General features: G+C 41.9%; 1 protein-coding gene across 18 annotated transcripts in view; it reads left to right on the forward strand.

Moving 5' to 3' along the window:
* The first annotated feature begins 237 nt into the window (after positions 1-237).
* ZNF169 (zinc finger protein 169) overlaps positions 238-25111 on the forward strand; it is a 159478-nt gene continuing 134604 nt past the window's right edge. For 10 of the 18 annotated variants that reach the window (XM_064579341.1, XM_064579338.1, XM_064579339.1 and 7 more), the window contains exons 1-2: positions 242-485; positions 9114-9191. The gene's annotated coding sequence lies outside the window, so the exon portion shown is untranslated. Of the gene's footprint in view, positions 486-983; positions 2492-9113; positions 9192-14020; positions 14281-25111 lie in introns of those variants that run through there. The other 8 variants (XM_064579353.1, XM_064579354.1, XM_064579343.1 and 5 more) reach the window with 7 other exon arrangements.

A 25111-nucleotide genomic window follows, 5' to 3' on the forward strand; every position in this document is an offset into this window, starting at 1 on the left:
AGCGGGCAGCCCGGAGGCCGGGCGCACGGCCGCCCAGCGCGCCCTCGGCGCCACGTGACGGCGCCCGTCCGTCACGCTCGGGGGGCGGGGCGCCGCCGCCACTCTCCGGCTCGCCCAATGGGAAGCGGGGAGCGGGCCGGGTAGGCGGGCCCGCCCGCCCCTCCGCCGGCCGCCCAGCGTGGGGCGGGCCCAGCCACCGCCCTCCAGTGGCGTCGCGACGAGCCCGGCTCGGCCGAGGCGAAAGGGCGAGGCGTACGTCAGTCAAGCGGCCCGGCCAATGCCCTCGCGCGCTGCCCTCGCGCCCGCCCCCGCCCCGGCCTCCCGGCGCCCGCGCTGCTTTCCCTCAGGCCGCCGCGGCCCGCCCGCCCGCGCTTCCATCCGGGTCCTCGCGCGCGACTCTCGGGCGGTGGCGGGCGGCGGGCGCGAGGGCTGGGTCGTCCCCGTGGAGGGAGGCGGCGGATGGAGGCCTCTCCTGCGCGCTCGAGGTGGGTACGAAGACGGACGGCGAGCGCAGGCCCGTCGCCATTTCCCTTCCCTCCGAACTCTAGTGGCGGTGGGAGAGGGGAGTGCTGCGGAGGGGCCGGCGCGGGCCCGGAGCCGGGGCGGGTGGGTGGTGAGCGGGGACGGCGGCAGGCGGGCGGGCGGGGGATGGGCGCCGCGTGGCGCGGTCGGCTGGCCCCAACCCCCCTCCGCTTCCCGCCCAGCGCCTCACGGACCGGGGGGAGGGGTCATTCTTCACATTCTTCACCCCGCCCCTCCCCCGGCCTCAATCAAGCTTGGGCGCGGGAAGTCCCGCCCCCGGGGCGCGCCCATTGGCCGGCGCCGCCTCCCGCTGTAGCGTGGCTGGCTGTGGGCACAGCCGGGTCCCCTGACGTCACTTCCGCTATCAGGTTTGTGGGCCGGGGAGACCTTGGCCTTGGGGGCTGGGATGCAGGAGGGAAGGTAGGAAGTGCGGGGGGAGGGCCGGCGCGGGCGGGCGCGGGCGGGCCCTGGGCTGGCTCCCTGCCCCTAATCCGGCCGGCCGAGCGCAGCCTCGGTCCCCGAGCAGCTGTGCGGCCGGCTCCGCCGCGGCGGCCGTCCTTGGGGGAGCGGGGCGGGCGGCGGGAGGAAGTGGGACCCCGGGGGGCGGTCTCGTGCGCGGCGACCCTTCCCCGCCGGCGGCCGCTCGCCGCGCACGCGGGCTGGCCGGGGTCGGTCCACGGCAGGCCCCGGGTGAGGAATGGGTAACCTTTCTGTCCTTGGCCCGCGATGGCCTTGGGTGTCGGAGGGGAGGGTGCGCTCGGTGCCCCGGCCCTTCCCTCGGTGGCGGACTTGTCCCCGCGGAAGAGGGCGTCCAGGCCGCGGGGCCGAGATGCCCGCCGCCGCTTAGGAGAGCGGACGAGCGTGCCGCTTCCTGGGCGCTCGGGCCCTGAAGTTAGCCGCTCCCTGAGCAGCCCCTGCTCTGCTTTCGGGCGGCCCGAAAGCCCTGCGGTAGTACAGGAAGGCTAATGCTAGGGCGTAGACTTGCACGGAGTTTGCCCGTTCCCAGGCTTTTTGCTGGCTGGCGGCTAGGTTCATTACGGTGTGTTGAGGGAGTGTGTGTAGTTAAGGAAGGGAAGCCTGTGGCTGCTTCGCGTGGGTTTGTGAGGGTGTTTGATTTATTACACACAGGCTTGAAGCTTTTGAGTTGAGAGTAGACCGACGTTTTCGTAGTTAGAAAATGTTTTTCTTTACGTTGGAACGGCTGTGGGTCCTTCCCTCTTCTCCACTAAGTTCACACTGCTGAATTTGAGAGACTCAGGAATTAGGCAGGTGTGAGGGAAACAGAATACCTGCTCATAAATAAGAGGAGGTTTGTGAGTGAGTGCAGACTTGCAGAATGAAGACATGAGTATTCTCGAGTTGGTCTTGTTTACTCCTTAAGGGCATTTTATTCGTTAGCATGAACTGGGATTTCTTGGTTTAGAGTACAGCCCGCCTTTTGGATATCTGTGCCTTTTCTTTCGATAGTGAACAGTAATAGCTTTCCTAATAGTAGGAAGTACTCTGTATTAAGAGCTGTATGCCGTTGTCTCAGACTGTAGGTCTTGACTCATGAGATCACTAGTGGGTGATGGTTAGAATTTTTAAAAAACTGGAATAGAAAATATCAATGTGTTACGTGAAACTTGATTCAGTTACATGCACATACATTCCTGTAAAATCTCTTTTTCTGGGGGTGTCAAAAAAGTTTGAAAAACAGTACTTCTAAAGGGAAGGTTTCTCACAGTACTGGTCTTCTGCAAGGAATACTAAAAGCCCTGTTAATTTATCACTTAGAATTTTTAATATCCTGAGAAGCTTTTATTTAGACAGTAAAGGATCCCAGAATATTAATTCCAGTGATTTCTTTTTTTTCATCTCTAGATGAGCGTAGAAGAATCTGGATCCCCAGTAATGAGTTGTCAACATTGCCTCATGTGACCTCAGCACTGGAGTCAAGGAGGCCTGGTCACTTGTGCCCTTTGCCTGTGTGGGTGTTCTAAGCATTGCACAATCACTTAAGAGTGGACTTCATTAAATAACCAGATAAAATGAAAGCCACTACTCCTTTTTTTGGTGCCAGGTCTTTGAAATCTAGAGTGTATTTTACAGTTACAGCACATCTCTCTTTGGGTTAGTTGCAGTCCAATGCTCAGTAGTGACAAGTTGCTAATGGCTACTGAGTGGCTAATGTAATTCTAGTGGATTGTCTAGCTGCTTTTTAAACATTAGCTTTCTGTAGCTGTTCGCAGTTTCATATTATCAGCAGAAATGTTCCCTCTCTCTATAGCCTCATCTCAAACATGAGGAAATTGCATCAGGTGATTTCTTAGGCTCTTTGTAGGTCTAAGATTTAAGTTTTCTGAGGCAGCTGACAACTACACTTCTGTTAAGTGTTACTTTCGCTTCTCTAAGAATATTTCAAGAGATTTTAGGTGATGTTTTAAAAGGACATAATAAGGATGAATATGATTTTGGATCATTTTGTTCTGTTAAGAAACCATTTTTTGCTTTGTGTCAGTATTCATTATCAGGAAGTTATACCAGCTTTCTGTTCACTTGGGAGGTTTGTTTTTATTTGGTCAATTACATGGTAGCTTAATGTATAGGAGGGAGCATTTTTCTTAGAATTCACTTTTGTACAATGTAGATTATGAATTGTCTACCTAGAATATAGGTAATTGCAGTAAACTGGAATCTAGATTTAAAAACCAGAACATACCTTTTCTTGGCTTTTGGGGATGTGTAGATAATACAGTGATTTTTCAACCTGGGAACATATCAGTATAATGAAAGACAGGAAGACAGATTTTAAAGGATTGAGAAATAATGATGTATATATGAGGACTGTTAAGCAGAACAAGTCACCCAAGTTGTTGAACACTGCCTCACCCTTAGTATTTGCATGTATTGTAGTATTTGTAGCAGAATTTTCTTAGTTTTACAGAGGTAGTATAGAATGCTCTTGTAGTAGCAGGAAGATTGGCCCCAAAGTAACATGCAGCATTGGAAAATTTACAAAGGAATACCAAGAATTGAGTTGGCATTAGTTAACCTTTTTAAAAATTTTCAGAATTGAGGTATTTCATCTAATAGCATCTCAAGGTGCCTGGGTGGCTTAGTCGGTTAAGCATCCGACTCTTGATCTCAGCTCAGGTCTTGATCTCAGGGTTGTGCGTTCAAGCCCTGTGTTGGGCTCCACACCCAGTGTGGAGCCTAGTTTAAAAAAAATAGCATCTCTGTACCTGCTGTATGTTTAAGTGAGTGAAAGGAAATTGTCCTTTTGGAAAATATGACCTAGTATTTCACAATTTAAAACTTGACATGGATCCTCAGTGCAGTGTTTGGTAGGATAAGAAATTGAGATCTTAAAAAAAAAGGAATTGAGATCTTCAATTAGAACTGGGTTAACTTTCATTAGCAAAACTTATTTGTATCTAAAAACATTATTTTGTCAAGTTCACTTGTCAACTTATGTTGATGGAGTTGATCCATTGTTGGAAATACTGCATATGCTCTGTCAAAGGAATGAAAATGTTTTACTATTCAGCCAGCATCATCAGATAAATTATTTCATTGATGTTCAACTGAATATTTGAGATTGAAGGACATCTTTATGAAGCAGCCACTATTCGGTTTGATTATCAGCAAGTGAAACAATGATAGGACTGAAGGAAATGTTTTACTTTATTTGTATGGAAGTTTGGCAAAAATGAAATTTATACAACCCTACATAGAAGGGCATATGAGTAAAGGTTTTTTGTTTTTTGTTTTTAAAGATTTTATTTATTTGACACAGAGAGAGAGAGCACAAGCAGGGGGAGCGGCAGGCAGGCAGAGGGAGAGGGAAAAGCAGGCTCTCCGCCGAGCAAGGAGCCCGACGCAGGGCTCGATCCCAGGACCCTGGGATCATGACCTGAGCTGAAGGCAGCTGCTTAACCGACTGAGCCACCCAGGTGCCCCTATGAGTAAAGGTTTTTAAAAATAAACTTTCTGAGCTTTGATAAGAGTATGTAAATTAATGTAAAGTCTAGAAAACTAGACTTGTAGAAAATCAGCATTTTTGCCCAGAACTCTTAATAAGTATGAAGTGTATAGAAGGTAGAGTATGCCTGCTACTGGACTAAGTTTAGTATATTTTAAGAATTTAGAAGCTAGTTTGTTTAAAATACAATCTTTGTAAAATTGTCAAATACAAAGGTGAAATTTACATATTTTACGTCATTAACATGTAGCCTTCAGAATGTATATTCAGATATGTTTTTCGAACCATGATACTTAACCGTTTTGTCATAGGTATTCTTAAAAATGTGATAAAAGTCATAGATTATTGCAGAAAAATTGTATATGCAATTTCTAGGGGTTACTGTAGCCCTTCTTGAAGCCTGCTGTGGATGCAGGTTAAGACCCCTGACTTTATTGTGATGAGCACTGGGTGTTAAACGCAGCTAGTGAATTGTTGAACACTGCATCAGAAACTAATGATGTACTGTATGTTGGCTAACTGAACATAAAAAAAGAACAACCCTCACTTTAAGGTGTTGGCTGTATAAGTAGTATTTAAATATTATGATATTATGCACTATGATTTACTGAAATATAAGTGGATTTTAAAATGTGTTAAGGATTGAATCTTTTAGTTATGGAACCTTAATATAAGTAGAGATAGAGGCAAACAAGCTTATTGATAATTAATAACTAGCCTCTTCGCAGCACATTTTAAATTGACAAAGCAAATTTTACATTGAACATAAGTATTTCTATCACAAGTAAATCTGGGAAAGGAAAATTACTGTCTGAGACAGGTTTTCAACTTGATTTAATTTAGTAAGAATAGTTATGATTTGTTAAGTACTTCTAGGTCATTAAGGCGTTTTGCACATGTTCCCAGTTCTTAAAACGACCCCATGAGGTGTGCATGTTAGTTCCCTAATCTGAGGTGAGAGAACTAAATCTCAGGGACGAAATGTAATTTGCCCAAGAACACAGCCACCAAGTACCTGCTCAACCCCAAAGTCATTGGCCTGAATTCTTTCTTATACTGCTATGTTCTGAAATCAGTTTATTATCATACATTTGTCCAGATTGAATTGTAACTTTAATGACTATAATTTTTAATGGGTGAGGAGTAGTTCAAGCTACAGATTGAGGTAGTATGTGAATAAGCATTGAAAGTAGGTATAAAAGTGTGTTACTTTCTAAAAAATTTATCAAAGATCAAATTCAGATAGTTTTAATAGCATCTTGTCTAAGAATTTTTTTTTTCAGATTTTATTTATTTATTTGAGACAGCACAAGCAGGGGGTAGGGGAAAGGAAGAGGGACAAGCAGACTCCCCGCTGAGCAGGAAGCCTGATGTGGGGCTCAATCCCAGGACCCCAGGATCATGACCTGAGCCGAAGGCAGCCGCTCAACTGACTGAGCCACTCAGGCGCCCCTTAGTCTAAGAATGTTTTGGTTAACAATCTGATAATTGACGGTTGCAGCTACCAGATAAGGAGCATCCATTATGCACTCAGCATTGTACTTGGTGCATTTTGTATTTTATTTCTAATCCTTCTTAACAGTCCTGTAAAATTTGTCAGATTTTTATAAGTTAAAATAACAAATGCCCGGAGATTACCTGATGTAAATTAAATAAATATATGATAAAATAAAAAGCTGGCATTCAGATCAGGTCTCTGAAATACACTTTAACTATGGAAAGAGAAATCTCAACTGAAAATAAGCTAGTGACGTACACCTACTCCTTTCTCTTTCCCAGTAGCCGAGCATTTTATAGTTGTGATTGTGTACATGGTAGGGTTTTTACTTAACCTTATTTCTTAATGAACATTTCCATGGATCATCATAATTCGTAAGTTCAATCTGAATCTGAAAGCTTGCTTAATTGAACATTGCCTCCTCTCAGGTGTTAGATTTTAGTTTTCAAAATTTGCACTTATCAGTGCTTTCTAGAAAACAGGCTGAGAACTATCAGTGGACCATAAAATCAATTTATTCTGTATAATAAAATAGAAAATATAAAAGTAAGGGATAGTGTTGATTTGTAAATGTTAATATTTTATTGTACTAGTATTATCTATAGACACATGAATGTGGTTTAGAAATATGAAATACTTTTCTTGCTATGGATTGTGGAAAGGTGGAAACCACTGCTCTAATCAATAGTAATGCTACATAGTAGCTATCTGTTTCCTCTGCCCCTTGTTCATAAACAACACCCAACTTTTCAATTATATTTGTGTATGGTTTCCCCCCAAATTGAGCAGCATTTTAATAGCCCTTGGTGTGTAAATTGCCAAATTGCTTTCTACCAATATGGTACTTACATTGCTGGATCAAGAAAAACAGTACAGGGCGCCTGGGTGGCTCAGTTGGTTAAGCGACTGCCTTCGGCTCAGGTCACGATCCTGGAGTCCCGGGATCGAGTCCACATCGGGCTCCCTGCTCGGCAGGGAGTCTGCCTCTCCCTCTCACCCTCCCCCTTCTCATGTGCTCTCTCTCTCTCTCAAATAAATAAATAAAAAATCTTTAAAAAAAAAAAAAGAAAAGAAAAACAGTACAAAGTAAGCACGCCACACTTGCTGAGATTGAAAAATGAATACATTTTAGATTGTACATTTATTTTAGATAACCTATGTTTGATGAGGATTCAAACTTTTTTTTTTTTTTTTTAAAGATTTTATTTATTTGAGAGAGCATGAGAGTGGGGTGAGGGGCTGAGGGAGAAGCAGACTCCCTGGGACTCTATCCCAGGACTCCAGGATCATGACCTGAGCCAAAGGCAGACGCTTAACCAACGGAGCCACCCAGGCGCCCTCAAACATTTTAAATGAGAAAATTGGTTGGAGTTGAGGGTTGGGGTAGAGGTAACCAGCTGGTTTTACTGTTGGCCGTCATTCTTTTAAAAGATCCATGCTGGTTCTAAGGAAGGATTTTGGCTTATAAAGACTTGACTTTTTAGGGACAATTATCTGCATGTTCACACCTTGGATCATCTGGCCTTGTATAATGGAAATGAGCTCAGATATAGTAAGTTTGGAGATCTAGGGCTATCTTCTGTAATTTGGGACAAGTTATTACACTTAGCATGAGTTCCCACCATGGAAATAGAGATGATGACTATTAAATAAGATGAACATGGCACTCATGAAGGGCTTTACAGTGGGGCCTTGTGTGTGTTGGATGCATGGTAAATCTTTCCCCTTATTCTCACAGATCATTCAGCCCAGTGTTCTGATGTAACAGTGAGTGAGCAGGGTCAGGATTTGATCTTGGTTTTTGATGACTCCAAATGAGTATTGCTCCTGTGAAAGATTCATGTACAAGTTTGTGTGTTCAGTTTTCTTGGGAATATACCTATGAGTTGGAATTGCTGGGTCATGTGGTAACTGTGTAACTTTCTAGTGAACTGCTAAACTTTTCCAAAACACCTGGCGCCATTTCACATTCCCACCAGCTGTATATGAGGGTTCTAATTTTAATTTCTCTGTATCCTCACCAATGCTTACTTGTCTTTTTTATCATAACCATCCTAGTGGATCTGAAAGTGGCATCCCATTGTGGTTTTGGTTTAGATGTACCTAATGTCTAATAAATGATGTTGGGTGTCTTCTTATGTACTTGGCCATTTGTGTTTGTTAGTCATTGGAGAGATGTCTGTTTAAATCCTTTGCGCTTCTTTAAAATAGATTGTCACTTTTATATATGGTGTGAGGTAGGGGGTCTAAATTCATTCTTTCACATGTATATATCCAGTTGTCCTAGCACTATTTGTTGAAAAAACTATTCTTTCCTCCATTGAATTGTCTTGGCACTGTTGTTGAAAGTCAGTATCTAAAGTGATCATATTGCTTAGTGCAAAAGTATTGTGCCAAGGTGTTAAATATCTTGGTCTCTACCTTTGACAGCCTCATGGCACCTTTCTAGCTAAAGGAAGGATCCTGGTCCTGAGTCAGATCCAGTTAGTTTTCTGTTAAAAAGACTACTTAGTGTTCGTTGGCATGGAATTAGGTGCATTAGGTTAATTTTTTAATTAAGTTCTTGGGGTGCCTGGGTGGCTCAGTTAGGTGTCCTGACTCTTGATCTCAGCTCGGGTCTTGATCTCGGTCATGAGTTTGAGCCCTGCATTGGACTCCACGCTCGTTGTGGAGAATGAATGAATGAATGAAGTTCTCTTTGTGTACATTAATGCATTTAATCATGGATTATGCATGAGATATATAGCATGTCTGGGTTTTGAGGGCATGAGATTTCATTAGAGGTTCTTGTGTTCCTTTATAATGGATTTTCTTTTTTTTTTTTTGGTTTCTCGTGGAAGGATATGTGATTTTATGAATTTTCATTTCTAGCAACTAAAAAAAAATCAGAAGTTGGTAACAGTCAAGTAAGAGATAACGTACTAGATCTTGTAAATATATGGCATTAGGAGCAGATTCAGATAAACAAGGATTTAATAGTAACCAAAAATAGGAAATGAAGCACTGCATAGATCGTAATGTAGCGAGAACTTAAAATGCTGGTTTTAGAAGGTTTGTTCAGTTACACTTATGTTCACGTTGAGTGAATGAAATTGTTCTAATACTATTTTTTCTGCTTTCATCACACAGGGAAACCAGAGTTACTGAGGAGAAAGCCTTCCTGTGGTGCTCAGCTGACCCTGGACCTTCTCTTCACTGTGGGATGAGGTAGTAGGTTGTATAGTTTTAGGGTCACACCCACCACTGGGAGATAACTATACAATCTACTGTCTTTCCTAACGTGATGGAAAAATCTACATCCCAGCGGCCTCATAGAAAGTTGATAACTAGTTATATAATATTTTAACTTGTATAAAAATGCTATAGTGCAGCATTTTTTATGTTTTGCAGGTTGCTTACTCATTTAATGATTAAAAACTTTAACAAGTACACCTAGATAGCAGTGGGGATACTTTGTTTCTCGTTTCTGTATATAAGAATAAGTGTATATTTTAATTTGATTGATGCCGATAATTTTATTTTATATTTTTCTTTTGAAAAAGATTGTGTTCTCCATTCTACAAGAAAAGATTGCTCTATCAGAGTGAGGTAGTAGATTGTATAGTTGTGGGGTAGTGATTTTACCCTGTTCAGGAGATAACTATACAATCTATTGCCTTCCCTGAGGAGTAGACTTGCTGCATTTTGTCTTTATCTAGATGATATTAAAACTCAGAAGAATTAATTTTGACATTGTTTTGTACTCTATATCAGTTGCTAATTTTCTCTTGAAGGATTGTGTACCTACAGTAGATATAGTGATCTAATATTTTTTACATTTCACATGTGTCAGAAATTTGAAATTAAACAAAAATCTGAGTGGAGAAAGTAAATCTTAACGGGACTAAGCCCCCTTGGAATTAAGAATAGGTTGATCGCTCTGCATCCCACTGCATGTATCCAGGACGAGGTCCTGGGTGGCAGCAGTAAATACAGACTGGAAAGGCACCCTCTGAGCTGAAATGGAGTCAGTTTGCTTATTACTCCCAGTTTGGGGTTTTGGGTGGCCTTCGGCAATGTTGTAAGCAAGCACTGTTTCACTGGTATGTTGATTTGGACAGCTTCACCTCCAGCCTGGGAAATGAGCAATGGGCTCTGGGTCCTACCCTTGCTCCTGGTAAGTCACAAAGACCTCAGCTTTGCCCCCCATAGGGTCCCTTCATTCACAAAGGGAAATCCCCTGAAGCTGTCAGATGGGGAAATCCATAGTTGGTTGTTTTAAAGGAAAATGTGAGGATCATGCTAGAAAGGGCTATTTGAGTTTTAACACCCCCGAAGGCCAGTGTTTCAGCCTTCTTCAGTGGCCAAACCGTATCCTACCTTGGGCCTTTGTAATCAAGCAATACTAAAAGCTCCCTGTTAAAAGCACTTGTGTTTATTTTGTTTTGGGAGAAGAGAAAGCAGCAACGTATGGAGGTGAGGGAAAGGTAACCTCTTCCCAAATGTTTCCTCGATCTGTTCCGAATCTTATAAGATAATTCTAGTGCATTGCCATTGGCAGCAGGAACTTTGTGTTAGAGAAAACATCCAATTCTTTTGGGTGGGCCCGGCCCAGGTGATCTCTCTGGGCTGAATTTATGCTTTTTATTTTATCCCTGGGGTTTAGATGGGACACCTGCATAGTCCAGAGTTTGTTTTTGTTAGAAACAGGACATACAGGGGAGGGGGGAGACCCTTTATGTTCTTACCTTTTGGTGTGCCAAAGAAAAGTGGGAACGTTCAAGAAATCTCTTCGGCTTAATTTTTGTGAAGCTGATAAGGTGAGTAATTCACTGTGTGGCTAGTGGAGTCTTGGGGTTTTGGGGTTTTGTGACACATGTTGCCTCTGGTCTGGACGTCCTGGCCACTCTGCAGTTGGAATGATTAAGGTCTGGAGAAACATGAATCTGTATCTTTCATTAATTAACAAGGGCCCACTTCATATCCTTACTATAAGCCAAGCCCAGTAAGTAAATCAAGTTGTGGAGAACTGCTACAGTCTGTGAAAGCACTTAACTCAAATCCCGGGGCCCAGGAAGGGGCCTGGCTGGAAGTAGGAAACACTTGGTGTCCAAAGGGAACTTGGTAAGTTAATGTGCTCCAGTGGAAGGTGGCAAACAGCATTTACACATACAGTGTCACCTCATTTTCCAGTGGCTCAAGAGAGGCTGGAGATTTTGTGAAATTAGATACTTAAGTTTTGGTAATCCTTTGTTTTTAAAAAGTCTTTGGCTCCAACAATATGTGGTGGGCTGGGAGATATTAGGCTTCTGAGATTTTGCATCTTCTGATATAATTGCATTTTTGTTCTTTTGAACAAGAGGCTTATTTTTAAGCAAATGCATTTGTGAATTTTACCAAGGTCATGGCCAGTAACTTTTATTTAAAAGCCTCAGTGAAGAAATTCTAATTGATTAGAATTTGGAATAAAACCCAAAGAATACGGCCTGATTTGACAGGTTAATTTGAAGTACAGCTGCCAAGTAGAAGACCAGCATGGAAAAAATGGGTTCCTAGGAAGAGGTAGTAGGTTGCATAGTTTTAGGGCAGGGATTTTGCCCACAAGGAGGTAACTATACGACCTGCTGCCTTTCTTAGGGCCTTATTATTCCTCAGTAACCTGTTCCTTGTCACCTTGTTCGGTGTAAGCACAGTTCTTCCTGCGAGTTTTCTTAGAAGTAAAAATGTTGCAGGAATAGCTGTGCCCATGTTAGTGACTTAACAGACCACAGCCAGTGCCAGCGTTGGTTACTACAGAGTTAGAATGCAGGACTCCAAGGAATACCTGGTTGCTTATGTGCCTCACTTGGAGGTCACTGGAAAGTTTTGGAAAACAGGTTTTTGGGTTTTGGTCAAGTTGCCGTTTCTGATCTAGAAACTGCCAGCTGCTTCCCCCGTTAAACTTAATGAAGGCACCGGGTCAGGCCATCGAGACACCTGCTGCTCCCTACACTGTGTGTGCAGGTATTTATCTTGCGAGGGTCTGGGTCTGGACTTAAAGTTTGGGCAGCTCTTAGGGTGGTGTTGCATGTTGTGGGAATCCATCATTGCCTTGAGCACCATTATGGTATGTAACCCTGTGATTGAATCTTAAATGTGTGCATGGGCATTAAGTATCTTTTCAATAAAATACTACTTTTAAAACTCGTGGTTCTAAAATCATTCTTAACTTTCATCTCCATCCTTGCAGAACTAGATGTATTTAAGTATTTAGACTTGTTTTAAAATCTCTTAAAGTACTTAATTTCGTTTTTTTATGCACAGTAATTTGCTAATCATACTATTCACAGATGTACATTAATAAAGCTAATGAGCCATATCCAACATTTCCATTTTTACAAGCGCTTGTGTCTCTGTGCACGCAATTATATATGCTTGGGATGCCCCCACTTTCTTGGGAGTAATTTTTTTGTATCTCCTCAAGCAGATAGAACCTTGCAAAAATTGCTGTCCTTCCTCAGTTCCCCAGTATGGTTCAAACATCTGTTGAGCATGGGATGTGTGTGCATTAGCATCCCAGCACTAGATTTAATTTATTGCAAACTACTTGGAACAGTGATTAGAAGGTTCCAGAGTGGAAAGGTTGAAGGGGCATTCAGTGGAGTTGCACATCCTGTCGCCCTTAGAGGATGTTCAGGGGAGGAAAGGTCAGGAGGTGGGTTCTAGGCATAGTCTACAGCTCTGGGGCTTTAAGTTTCTCTGTAAATTGAGATAGTTGGATGTGGCTTCCAAGATGCTTTTTACATTGTGTATCCTTTTAAAATAAAAGATTTGAAAGATTTCAGTTGATGAGCAAAAATACATAAATTTTGTGTACACTGATTTGAGTGAAAAATGCATAGGGAAAGCGAGAAAGTGGAAATGGTACTGGCTATATACTAAGATTGGGGGTGATTCATCAACATTTCAGATTTCTTCTGCTTTTGCTTCTAAAAGTATTCTGAATTATTTCCAACCATCCTCATGGGCCATGCCAACCAGACCTCATTTTTTCCTCCATACCACTGAACTGACTTTCCATGTGTTCTTGCTCCCTTGCTCCCCCCCCCATTTTGTTTCCTTCCACAACAGCCTTCCACTGTTGGGGTCTTGGTGAGAGGGGAGCTGAGGGGGCCCCCTGAGCATTGGCCAGTGGTGCTCAGCAATGTCAGCTGGTTGGATGGCCCACCTGAGGGAAGCATCTGCTGGATGTGGATGCTGAGATCCTGCCTCTTGTTTGAAACCCATAACTGACAATTTCAGTTTAAAGGCTATTTTTCCCTAAGGAAGAGGGTGTAGGGGTAGAGTAGTGGCTGTGAAGACTGGGGGTTAGAGAAATCAGTGTTTCAAAGAAATACCAAGCCTGTAGGAAGCATCCTGACCAACATCCTAAAAGTTCTAGCTTCTCTTCCATCCTCAGCACGTGGTTTCCCTTCTCGAGATGTCCCCTTTTTGTCACGGAGACTGCTCTAAACTGCCTGGCAGCCTTTTGAGGAGTTCTGGGCAGTGCCGCCTATTGACCCCTCTGCCAACAGTGGGTGATTGTCACATGTGGGCAGGCCATTTCCCCAGCAAGGAGACAGAGGAGGAGGCGTGCAGGGAATTGGAGCAGAGGGTGTTAGGAAGGAATGTAGAGAGGGTGAGTAGGCCCTGATCCACACCTGCCATTAACACTTGCACAGCAGATTTCCAGCTGAGGCAGGAGGTCTAGTCGGAAGGGCTGTGGGGCTCCACCTCTCCAGTGAGCAGCTGAGCTGCTCAGGAGGCCTGTGTGGGCCCTTGGCCTGGTACAGAACTAGAGCTAATAAGGCATTTCCCCCCTTAACGTTTTGTTTGGAACAGTTTTAGGTTTGGGGCACATGGGTGGCTTAGTCGGGCTTAAGTGTCTGCCTTCGGCTCAGGTCATGATCCTGGGGTCGTGGGATCAAGCCCCCCCCCCCCAGTTTCCTGCTCAGTGGGGAGTCTGCTTCTCCCTCTGCCCCTCACTCACATGCTCTTGTTCTCAAATAAAATATTAAAAAAAAAAAAAAACGTTCTAGGTTCACAGCAAATGCAGCAGAAAGTACGGAGTTCACATAACCCTGCTCCTCCCCCTCCAAACTTCGCTCCACCGACACCTGACCACTATCGTCTTAAAGCACATCGTTTCTCCCTTTGCTTGAAGTTCTTCCGCCACTGGAATTAGGCTCAGAAGCTTAGCTTGTTGCCCCATAGAAGCAGACACGGAACAGCAATGACCAGGGGACGGATTCTTGGCTCTGAATGCCAAAGTCAACTGGAAAATCAGTGGCAAAAGCAGGTACCTGAAATGATTTTTTGGCATTTTGTATAAACTTGTCAAGAGGTAAACTTGGAGGACTGAGGGCAGTGAGTCGCGTTGTAGCTGCAGAGTAGAGGGAAAGGCGTGATGAACTGTCTCTGCCCAGGAAGCAGGCAGTAAGGTAGGTGGGGATGGGACTGGTGGGTGCTGGGGAGCAGTCCCCGGGCTCCACTCTTTGGAGCGGGCCTGGTGGGAGCCCAGGGGCAGCAGGTGGTGGGTTTGCCGCCTGTCCCCAGAGCACAGCCTGGGGAGAACACAAAGTGTCCAGGGAAGCCTGGGTACGAGGTGGTATTTCAGCCATGACGGCTGGAGGAGAGCTGTGACTACCCACAGGGAGGTGCTGGGACCTCTGGGGAGGTGCCCTAGCTCTTGGTCTAGGGATAGGTTGTGCTTGGATCCCACCCATGAGCTGTAAGGAGTGGTGGAGGGCACAAGGGATCCTTCAGAAGGTTGTGGAGGAGAAACTGCCTTGTGCTGTACCCTGCTGCTTACCTTCAAACACGGTTGTGTGGTGACCAGGGCTACTGCAGCCGTCTGTGACCATGAGAGGGATGCCATGCCAACCTAGAGTTGTGACATCACTGAGCTTTAGGGACAACGCCAGTATTTGCCCACTCCACACTTCAGTTATGTGAGAAAAACTACGCCACAATGAGCGGATGTGCTGTTACTTGCAGTGGAAAGCTCCCTAATGGGATCCCACCTCACTCAGGGAAGTCCAGGGCAAGCCCCCAAGTGTGCTTACCTGTTGGGGAGGAGTGAAGAAGGTGCTGAGGCCATCCGCTAGGAAGGAGTCTTATGGCTGAGATGAGGGTGCTAAAGACTGGATCTCTGGCATCTGGAGGCTGCAGTAGAACCTGAATCTGAGCATGACTTGTGGCAGGGATTGGCACAAGATTACATATATATAAGGTGTACGATTGGTGGTGTGATGTAAGCATACCTTATGTAACAATTGCCACAAGTTAGCATATCCGTCACCTCCCAGACTTACCATTTGTGTTGAAAACTCTTAAGATCTACTCTCATAGCAAATTTCAAGTATATAATACATTATTATCAATTATAGTCACCATGCATACAGTGGATTTCTAGAACCTACTCATTTTATAACAAAGTTAAAGTTTAAAGAAAGTTAACCCTATGACCAATATTTCCCCACTTCCTACATGTCCCAGCCCCTAGCAACCACCATTCTACACTCTATGTAAAATTCTACATATAAGTGATATCATGCAATATTTTTTTTTCTGCGTCTAGCTTCATTTAGCATAATGTTCTCCAAGTTCATTCACGTTATCATAAATGGCAAGATTTCCTTCTTTCACATGCCTATAATAGTTGATGACACATACATACCATACTTATATCCATTCATCTGTCAGTGCGCATAGGTGGTTTCCATACCTTGGCTATTGTGAATATTGCTGCAGTGAACATAGGAGAACAGATACCTCTTCAAGATTCTGATTTCAATTCCTTTGGGTAGATACCTAGAAGTGGGATTGATGGATCATATGGTAGTTCTATTTTTAATTTTTTGAGGAGCCCCCATACTGTTTATCATGGTGGCTGCACAATTTTATATTCTACCAACAATGCACAGGGTCTCTCTTCACCACATCCTTGCCAACAATTTTATCTATTGCTGTTTAATGATGGCCATCCTAACAGGTGGAAAATTATATTTCATTGTTTTCATTTGCATTTCCCTGATAATTAGTGATGTTGAGCACTTTTTAATGTACTTGTTGGCCATTTGTATGTCTTCCTTACAGAATGTCTATTGAAGTCCTCTGTTTTCTTAAAACTTTAATTCCAGTATAGTTAACATACAGTGTTATATTAGTTCCAGGTGTACAATATAGTGACTCAACAATTCTATACATCATTCGGTGCTCATCATGATAAGTGTACTGTTAATCCCCTTCACCTAGTTCACCCCTCCTCCACTCCCCTCCCCATCAGTTCTCTATAGATAAGAATGTTCTTTGGTTTATCTTTTTTTTTTTTCTATTCGTTTATTTTGTTTCTTAAATTCCACATATGAGTGAAATCAGATTGTGTTTGTCTTTCTCTGACTTATTTCACTTAACATTATACCCTCTAGATCCCTTCATGTTTTTGCAAATGTCAAGATTTCCATTTTTTATGGCTGAGTAATATTCCATTGTATAAAAGGTACCACATCTTTTATCCATTTCACCTATCAATGGACACTTAGGTTGCTTCCATATCTTGACCACTATAAATAATTCTGCAATAAACATCTGGGTGTATGTATCTCTTCAAATTAGTGTTTTTGTATTCTCTGGGTAAATACCCAATAGTGAAATTACTATATCATTTGTTAATTCTATTATTTAACTTTTTGAGGAACCTCCATACTGTTCTCCAGAGTGGCTGCACCAGTTTGCATTCCCACCAACAGTGCACGAGGGTTCCCTTTCTCCACATCCTCACCAACAGTTGTTTCTTGTGGTTTTGATTTTAGCCATTCTGACAGGTGTGAGTTGATAAATCTCATTGTAGTTTTGTTTTGCATTTCTCTGATGATGAGTGATGTTGAGCATCTTTTCAGGTTTCTGTTGGATGTCTTCTGTGGAGAGATGTTTGTTCATGTCTTTTGCCCATTTTTTAATTGGATTATTTGTTTTTTGGGTGTTAAGTTGTAGAAGTTCTTTCTATTTTTCAGATACTAACCATTTATTGATACATCATTTGCACATATCTTCTCTCATTTTGCAAGTTGTCTTTTAGTTGATTGTTTCCTTTGCTGTGCAGAGGCTTTTTTTTTTTTTAATGAAGTCCCAGTGGTTTATTTTTGCTTTTGTTTCCCTTATCTGAGGAGGCATATCTAGAAAAATGTTGCTATGACCGATGTCAGAAATTACTGTCTGTGCTCTCTTCAAGGATTTTTTTGGGTTTCAGCTCAGACATCTAGATCTTTAATCCATTTTGAATTTACTTTTTTGTGTATATGGTGTAAGAAGGCATTTCAGTTTAATTCTTTTGCATGTTGCTGTCCAGTTTCCCCAACACCATTTGTTGAAAAGACTCTTTTCCCACTGTATAGTCTTTCCTCCTTTGTTGAAGATTAATTGTGGGTTTATTTCTGGGCTCTCTATTCTGTTCCATTGATCTATATATCTGTTTTGTGTGTGTGTGTGTGCCAGTACCATACTGTTTTGATTACTACAGCTTTGTAGTGTATTTTAAAATCTGAGATTGTGATACTTCCAGTTTTGTTCTTTTTCAAGACTGCTTTGGCTATTTGGGATCTTTTGTGATTCCATATAAATTTTAGGATTCCCTAGTTCTGTGAAAAATGCTGTTGGTCTTTTGATAGGGATTGCATTAAATCTGTGGGTTGCATTAAATCTGTAGATTGCTTTGGGTAGTATGGACATTTTAGCAATATTTGTACTTCCAGCCCATGAGCATGGAATGTCTTTCCATTTGTTTGTATCCTCTTCATCTCTTTCCTCAATGTTTTATAGTTTTCTGAGTATCAGTCTTTCATCTGCTTGGTTAAGCTTATTATTTTGGCTCAGTTGTAAATGGGATTGTTTTCTTAATTTCTCTTTCTGCTGTTTCATTATTAGTGTATGCAAATGCAGTGGATTTCTGTATATTGATTTTGTATTCTGTGACCTTATTGAATTCATTTATCAGTACTAGTAGTTGTTTTTGTGTGTGTGTGGAGTCTTGGGTTTTCTATATATAGTATCATGTCATCTGCAAATAGTGAAGTTTTACTTCTTCCTTACCAATTTGACTACCTTTTCTTTTTCTTTTCTTTTTGTTATCTGTTATCCCTATCTTGTTCCTGAGCTTAGGGGAAGAGCTCTCAGTTTTCCACCATTGAGGATGATGTTAGGTGTGGGTCCTCTAAAACCTCTTTGTTGAGGGTTTCTATCATGAATAGATGTTGTACTTTGTCAAATGCTTTTTCTGAATCTATTGAAATGGTCATATGGTTTTTATCATTTCTCTTGTTGATGTGACATATCACATTGATTGGTTTGCGAATATTGAACCACACTTGCATTCCAGGAATAAATCCCACTTGATTATGGTGAATGATTTTTTAAAATGTATTGTTGGGTATAGTTTGCTAATATTTTGTTGAGGATTTTTGCATCAATATTCATCAGAGATACTGGCCTGTAGTTCTCTTTTTTTGTAGTCTCTCTTTTTTTTTTAAGATTTTATTTATTTATTTGACAGAGAGAGAGACAGTGAGAGCAGGAACACAAGCAGGGGGAGTGAGAGAGGGAGAAGCAGGCTTCCCGCTGAGCAGGGAGCCCGACGCGGGGCTCGATCCCAGGACCCTGAGACCATGACCTGAGCCGAAGGCAGACGCTTAATGACTGAGCCACCCAGGCACCCCTTTTTGTAGTCTCTTTATCTGGTTTTTATTTTGGTATTGGGATAATGCTGGCCTCATACAATGAATTTGGAAAATTTTGACATCTTCTCTCTCTCTTTTTTTTTTTTTTTGCATAGTTTGAGAAAAATAGATGTTAACTCTTTAATATTTGGTAGAAAGGTAGAATTTACCTGTGCGTCTGCCTGGTCCTGGACTTTTGTTTGTTGGGAGTTTTTTGGATTACTGATTCAATTTTATTTTTGGTAATTGGTCTGTTCAAATTTTCAATTTCTTCCTGATTCAGTTTTGAGAGGTTATATGTTTCTAGATATTTATACATTTCTTCTAGGTTGTTTAATTTGTTGGCATTTAATTTTTCAAAATATTCTTTTATAATCCTTTGTATTTCTGTGGTGTTAGTTGTTATTTCTTCTCTTTCATTTTTAATAGTGTTTATTTGAGCCCCCCACCCCACCCCGGCCTTGGATGAGTCTGGCTGAAGATTTATCAGTTTTGATCTTTTCAAGGTATAGGATGCTGATATCATTAATCTGTTCTATTTTGTTTGTTTTTTAGTTTCTATATCATTTATTTCTGCTCTAATCTTTATTATTTCCCTTCTTCTGGCTTTAGGCTTTGTTCTTTTTCTAGTTCCTTTAGGTGTAAGGTTGTGTTGTTTATTTGAGATGTTTCTTGCTTCTCAAGGTAGGCCTGTATTGCTATATACTTCCCTCTTAGGACCACTTTTGCTGTATCCCAAAGTTTTGGACCACTGTGTTTTTATTTTCTCTTATTTCCATTTATTTATTTTTTTATTTCTTTTTTGATTTCCTGGTTGAGCCATTCATTGTTTAGTAGATTATTTAACCTCCATGTATTTGTGGTCTTTCCAGATTTTTTTTCTTGTGGTTGACTTCCAGTTTCATAGCATTTTGGTCAGAGAAGGTGCATGGTATGACTTTGGATCTTCTTGAATTTGTTGAGACTTGTGGCCTAATATGTGCTATATTCTGGAGAATATCCCATGTGCATTTGAAAAGAATGTGTATTCTGCTATGTTAGGATGGAATGTTCTAAACATGTCTGTTAAATCCATCTGGTCCAGTGGGTCATTCAAAGCCAGTTTCCTTGTTGATTTTCTGTTTGGATGATCTGTCCATTGATGTAAGTGGAGTGTTAAGGTGCCCTGGTATTATTGTATTATTATTGATTAATATCTTTATATTTGTTATTAGCTGGTTTATGTATTTGGGTGCTCCTATGTTGGTGCATAAATATTTACAATTGTTATTTCTTCTTCTTTTTTTTTTTTAAAGATTTTATTTATTTATTTGAGAGAGAGATAGAGAGCACAAGTAGGCAGAGAGGCAGGCAGAGAGAGAGGGAGAAGCAGACTCTCCACTGAGCAGGGAGCCCGACGCGGGACTCGATCCCAGGACCCCGGGATCATGACCTGAGCCGAAGGCAGCCGCTTAACCGACTGAGCCACCCAGGCGCCCCAATTGTTATTTCTTCTTGTTGGATTGTTCCTTTTATGATTATATAAGTGTCCTTCTTTCTCTCTTATTACAAATCTATTTGTTTTAAAGTCTGTTTTTTCTGATGTAAGTATTGCTTCTCTGGCTTTCTTTTGATATTCACTTGCATGATAAATGTTTCTCCATCCCCTCACTTTCATTCTGTCTCTATGTGTCTTTAGGTCTGAACTGAGTCTCTTGTAGGACAGCATATAGATGGGTCTTGTTTTTTAATCCATTCTGTCACCTTGTGTCTTTTGATTGGAGTCCATTTACATTCAAAGTAATATATTTTTTTAAAATTCCAGTATAGTTAACATACAGTGTTACATTAGTTTTTTTAATGCTGAAAGGGAAAAATCTACAGTGACATCATTACTGATAGGTAAGTACTTATTACCATTTTCTTGTTATGGTTGCTTTGTAGTTCTTCTCTGTTCCTTTCTTCTCACTCTTTATTCTTTGCATATCTATTACTGTTTTTTTATTTGTGGTTACCATTAGGTTTATATGTAACATCTTCTGCATATAGCAGTCTATATTAAGTTGGTGATCATTTCAGTGTGAACCCATTCTTTACTCATCTCCTCTCCACATTTTAGGTATATGATGTCATACCTTACATCCTTTTATTTTGTGAATCTCTTGACTGATTTTCACAGAGATACTTATTTTTACTGCTTTTGTGCCATCTACTTTTCTTACTCCTACTTATGGTTTTTCTTTTCCACTCAAAGAGTCCCCTTTAACATATTTTGTAGGGTCAGTTTAGTGGTCATTAATTCCTTTAACTTTTGTTCATCTGGGAAACACTTTATCTTCTATTGTGAATGATAGCCTTGCTGGATAGAGTATTCTTGGCTGCATGTTTTTTCCTTCAACATGGATATATATATCATGCCATTCCCTTCTGGCCTGCAAAGTCCTACTGAAAAATCAGCTGATAGCCTAATGTGGTTCCCCTCGTATGCAACTGTTTTCTCTCTTGCTGCTTTTAAAATCCTTTCTTTATCACCACTTTTTTGCCATTTTAATTCCCACATGTCTTGGTGTAGAACTCCTTGGGTTGATTTTGTTGGGGGCTGTCTGTGCTCCTGGATCTGGATATCTCCAGAGTCACTGATCTGTTCTTCTATTTCCTGTAGTCTTTTATTCCTTCTAATGTATTTTTAATTTCAGTTACTCAGTTCTTCATTTCTGACTTGTTCTTTTTTATGTATTCTCCTTTTTGAAGATCTCATTGAGGTTCTCCACTCTTTTCTCAAGTCCAGTGAATATCTTTATGACTATTACTTTAAATTTTCTATCAAACATATTACTTATCACTGTTTTGTTTAGCTCTCTTGCTGTGATTTTGTTCTGTCCTTTCATTTGGGACATATTCCTCTGTCTCCTCATTTTGTCTAACTCTCTGTGTCTGTTTCTATGTGTTAGGAAAGTCAGCTACATTTCCTGTTCTTGAAAGTCATGGTCTTACAAGGAAGAGGTCCTATAGCGTCCTGCAGTACAGTATCCTCTGCTTACCGAACCTGGTGTTTCAGAAGTGTCTCCTTTGTGTGTTGTGTGTGCCCTACTGTTATGGTTGAGTTGTGTTTGTCTTCAGACCAGTCATCTGCAGTGGCTCTCTTTGCCATTATTGAGGGCAGGGTTTGGTTCTTTGTTGTTAGTGGGCCAGCCTGGGGCTGCCTTGGGCTTGAAGTGAATCAGACCAGGCCTTTGTCAGAGATTCAGTAGCACAGAACTGCAGGGCACTCTCCCTGTGTCGTCTCAGAGAAGCTTTTATTGGTGGGTGGGGCCTGTAGTCAGAACTAGTGTCTACTCCTAGTCTACTGCTGGGGCCTCAGTTGGACAGCTGTGGGTGGTATTCTTCCCCTCTCTCTGGGGCAGGAGTCACTTTGGAGTGGTGCTGGCCCCTATCGGGACTGCTTGCACACTGCTAGGCTTATGGCACCACTTCGGATGGGCTTGGCCAAAGGTGTATTTAAGAAGGCAGGTCCATAGGAGGACATGGGGGTGGGAGACAGTGCCAGCAAGGTCCACTGGTCTGCTGTGGGGTGGGGGTGGGGGGTACCTGGAACCAAGGCCTGGCTCTAGGGGCAGATCCACAGAAGAATATAGGGCAGGGCATGCAGTGTTAGCAAAGTTTGTGCTGGTCTGCTGTGGGAATGAGGCCAGCTGGAAGGGGCTCTGTCCACCGGAGATCACAGGGGCACAGCACACTGTTAGAAGGTTAGGTTGTGCATGTTGGTGCTGCACTAGTTTTCAGAGGTGTCTGTGTGTCAAGGCTGGGGCAGGCTGGGGCGGGGGTGGGGATGGTGCTTGCCAGCTCTTTTGTTCTTGGAGAAGTGTCCAATGATCCCTGCCCCTACAGCACATGCTCTGAGATGAGTAAACAAATATCCCTCCCATGTACCCCAGACATTTTTCAAACTGCTGCTTTTTTGCTCTATCTCCACAGGGCTGTTTATTGTGCTATCTTTTTAAGGCCGGGGACTCCATTTTCTATCACCCTCTAGCTCTTCCAGAGCTGAGCCTGTAATTTTTAAAGTCCCAAGTGTTAAGCCCCACAGATTGTAAAAACTCATGAAATTCAGCCCCTCTGGTTTTCAAATTTGAATGTTACTGGATTTGTCTACCTCCTGTGGGTTCCCTGTGCCTGGGGCACCTAGTGTGAGGGTTTGTTTCTCTCCTTTCTCTGCACTCATGCCATCTCTCCTTCCTGAGGACAGTCCTGTGTGTCTGCCCTTCCTACCCTCCTTCATGTGACCTCTTCTCTACAGTTAGCTGTGGAAATTGTGTTCTGCCAGTTTTCAGGTCATTTTCTGGGTTATTTACATTCATGTGGGTGTTATCTACTTGTAACTGTGGAACAAGGTGAGCTTGGAGTTCTCCTACTCTGCCATCTTCCCCAGAAGTCTCCTCTGCCCATTTTGTAATCAGAATATTTTGCAATCGATTTCCTTATATATTTTGGATATTGACCCCTTGTCAGATAGGTGGTTTGTAAATATTTTCTCACATTCTGTAGGTTTCCTTTTCATTTTTATTGATTGTTTCTTTTGCTGTGAAGAAATTTTTAATTTGATGTGGTCCCACTTGTTAATTCTTTTTTTTGTTACTTGTGCCTTCAATGTCATCCAGAAAAGCACTGCCAAGACTGATGTCAAGTAATACTAAAATTTGTATAGAACCACAAAGACTGTGAATAACAACCAAAGCAATCTTGAGAAAGAAGAACAAAGCTGGAGGTATCACAATCCTAGGTTTCAAGATATACTACAAAGGTGTAGTAATCAAAATAGTATGATACCAGCACAAAAAAGGCACATAGATCAATGGAACAGAATAGAGAGCCCAGAAATAAACCCATATTTACGTGGTCAACTAATCTATGACCAAGGAGGCAAAAATATACAATGGGGAAAAGGCAGTCTCTTCAACAAATGGTGCTGGGAAAACTGGAAAGCTTCATGCAAAAGAATGAAACTGGACCATTTTCTTACACCATGCACAAAAATAAACTCACAATGGATTAAAGACCTAAATGTGAGACCTGAAACCATAAAACTCCTAAAAGAAAACATAGGCAGTAACGTCTTTGACATCAGCCATAGCAACGTTTTTCTAGATAGTTCTCCTGAGGCAAGGGAAACAAAAGGAAAAATAAACTTGGGACTACATCAAAATAAAAATAAATAAAAAGGGTTTGCTCAGTGAAGGAAACAATCAAAGGACAAAAAGACAACCTACTGAATGGGAGAAGATATTTGCAAATGATATACCTTATGGGGGTTAATACCAAAAATATATAAAGAACTTAAGATGACTCAACACCAAAAACAACAACAAATAATGCAGTTAAAATGGGCAGAAGACCTAAAGACACATTTTTCCAAAGAAGACATACAGATGGCCAATAGACACATGAAAAGATGCTCAACATCACTGATCATCAGGGAAATACAAATCAAAACCGCAATGAGATATCACCTCATAACTGTCAGAGTGACTAAAGTAAAAAAGACAAGAAATAAGTTGGTGAGGATGTAGAGAAAAAGGAACCCTTGTGCACTATTGGTGGGAATGTAAATTGGTGCAGCCACTGTGGGAGGCAGTATGGAGGTTTCTCAAAAAATTAAAAATAGGGGCGCCTGGGTGGCTCAGTTGGTTAAGCGACTGCCTTCGGCTCAGGTCATGATCCTGGAGTCCCGGGATCGAGTCCCACATCGGGCTCCCTGCTCAGCAGGGAGTCTGCTTCTCCCTCTGACCCTCCTCCCTCTCATGCTCTCTGTCTCTCATTCTCTCTCTCTCGCAAATAAATAAAATCTTAAAAAAAAAAAAAAAAACCTAAAAAAAAAAATTAAAAATAGAACTACCATATTATCCAGCAACTCCACTACTGGGTATTTACCTACAGAAAACAAAAACACTATTTTGAAAAGATATATGCACCTCTATGTTTATTGCAACATTATTTACAATAGGCAAGACATGGAAGTAACCCACGTGTCCATGGACAAATGAGCAGATAAAAAAGATGTGGTATATATACATAATGGGATATATGCAGCCATAAAGAATGATGAAATTTTGCTGTTTGTGACAACACAGATGGACCCAGAGGGTATTATGCTAAGTGAAATAAGACTGAGAAAATACTATATAATTTTACTTATGTGTAGAATCTAAAAAACAACAAATGAATAAACAAAAAAAAGCAGAAACAGATCCATAAATACAGAGCAAACTGGTGGTTGCCAGAGAGGAGGAGGGTGGAGGGATGGGCAAAATGGTACGTGGGAGTAGGAGGTACAGGCTTCCAGTTGCAGAATGAATAATCATGGGGATAAAAGGTACAGTGTAGGGAATATAGTCCGTGGTGCTGTAATAGTGTTGTATGGTGACAGATGGTAGCTACACT

The sequence above is a fragment of the Mirounga angustirostris genome, unplaced genomic scaffold (genome assembly GCF_029215605.1).
Source record: "Mirounga angustirostris isolate CCGP_5_RB_7025 unplaced genomic scaffold, mMirAng1.0.hap1 SCAF_15, whole genome shotgun sequence".
Lineage (NCBI taxonomy): Eukaryota > Metazoa > Chordata > Mammalia > Carnivora > Phocidae > Mirounga > Mirounga angustirostris.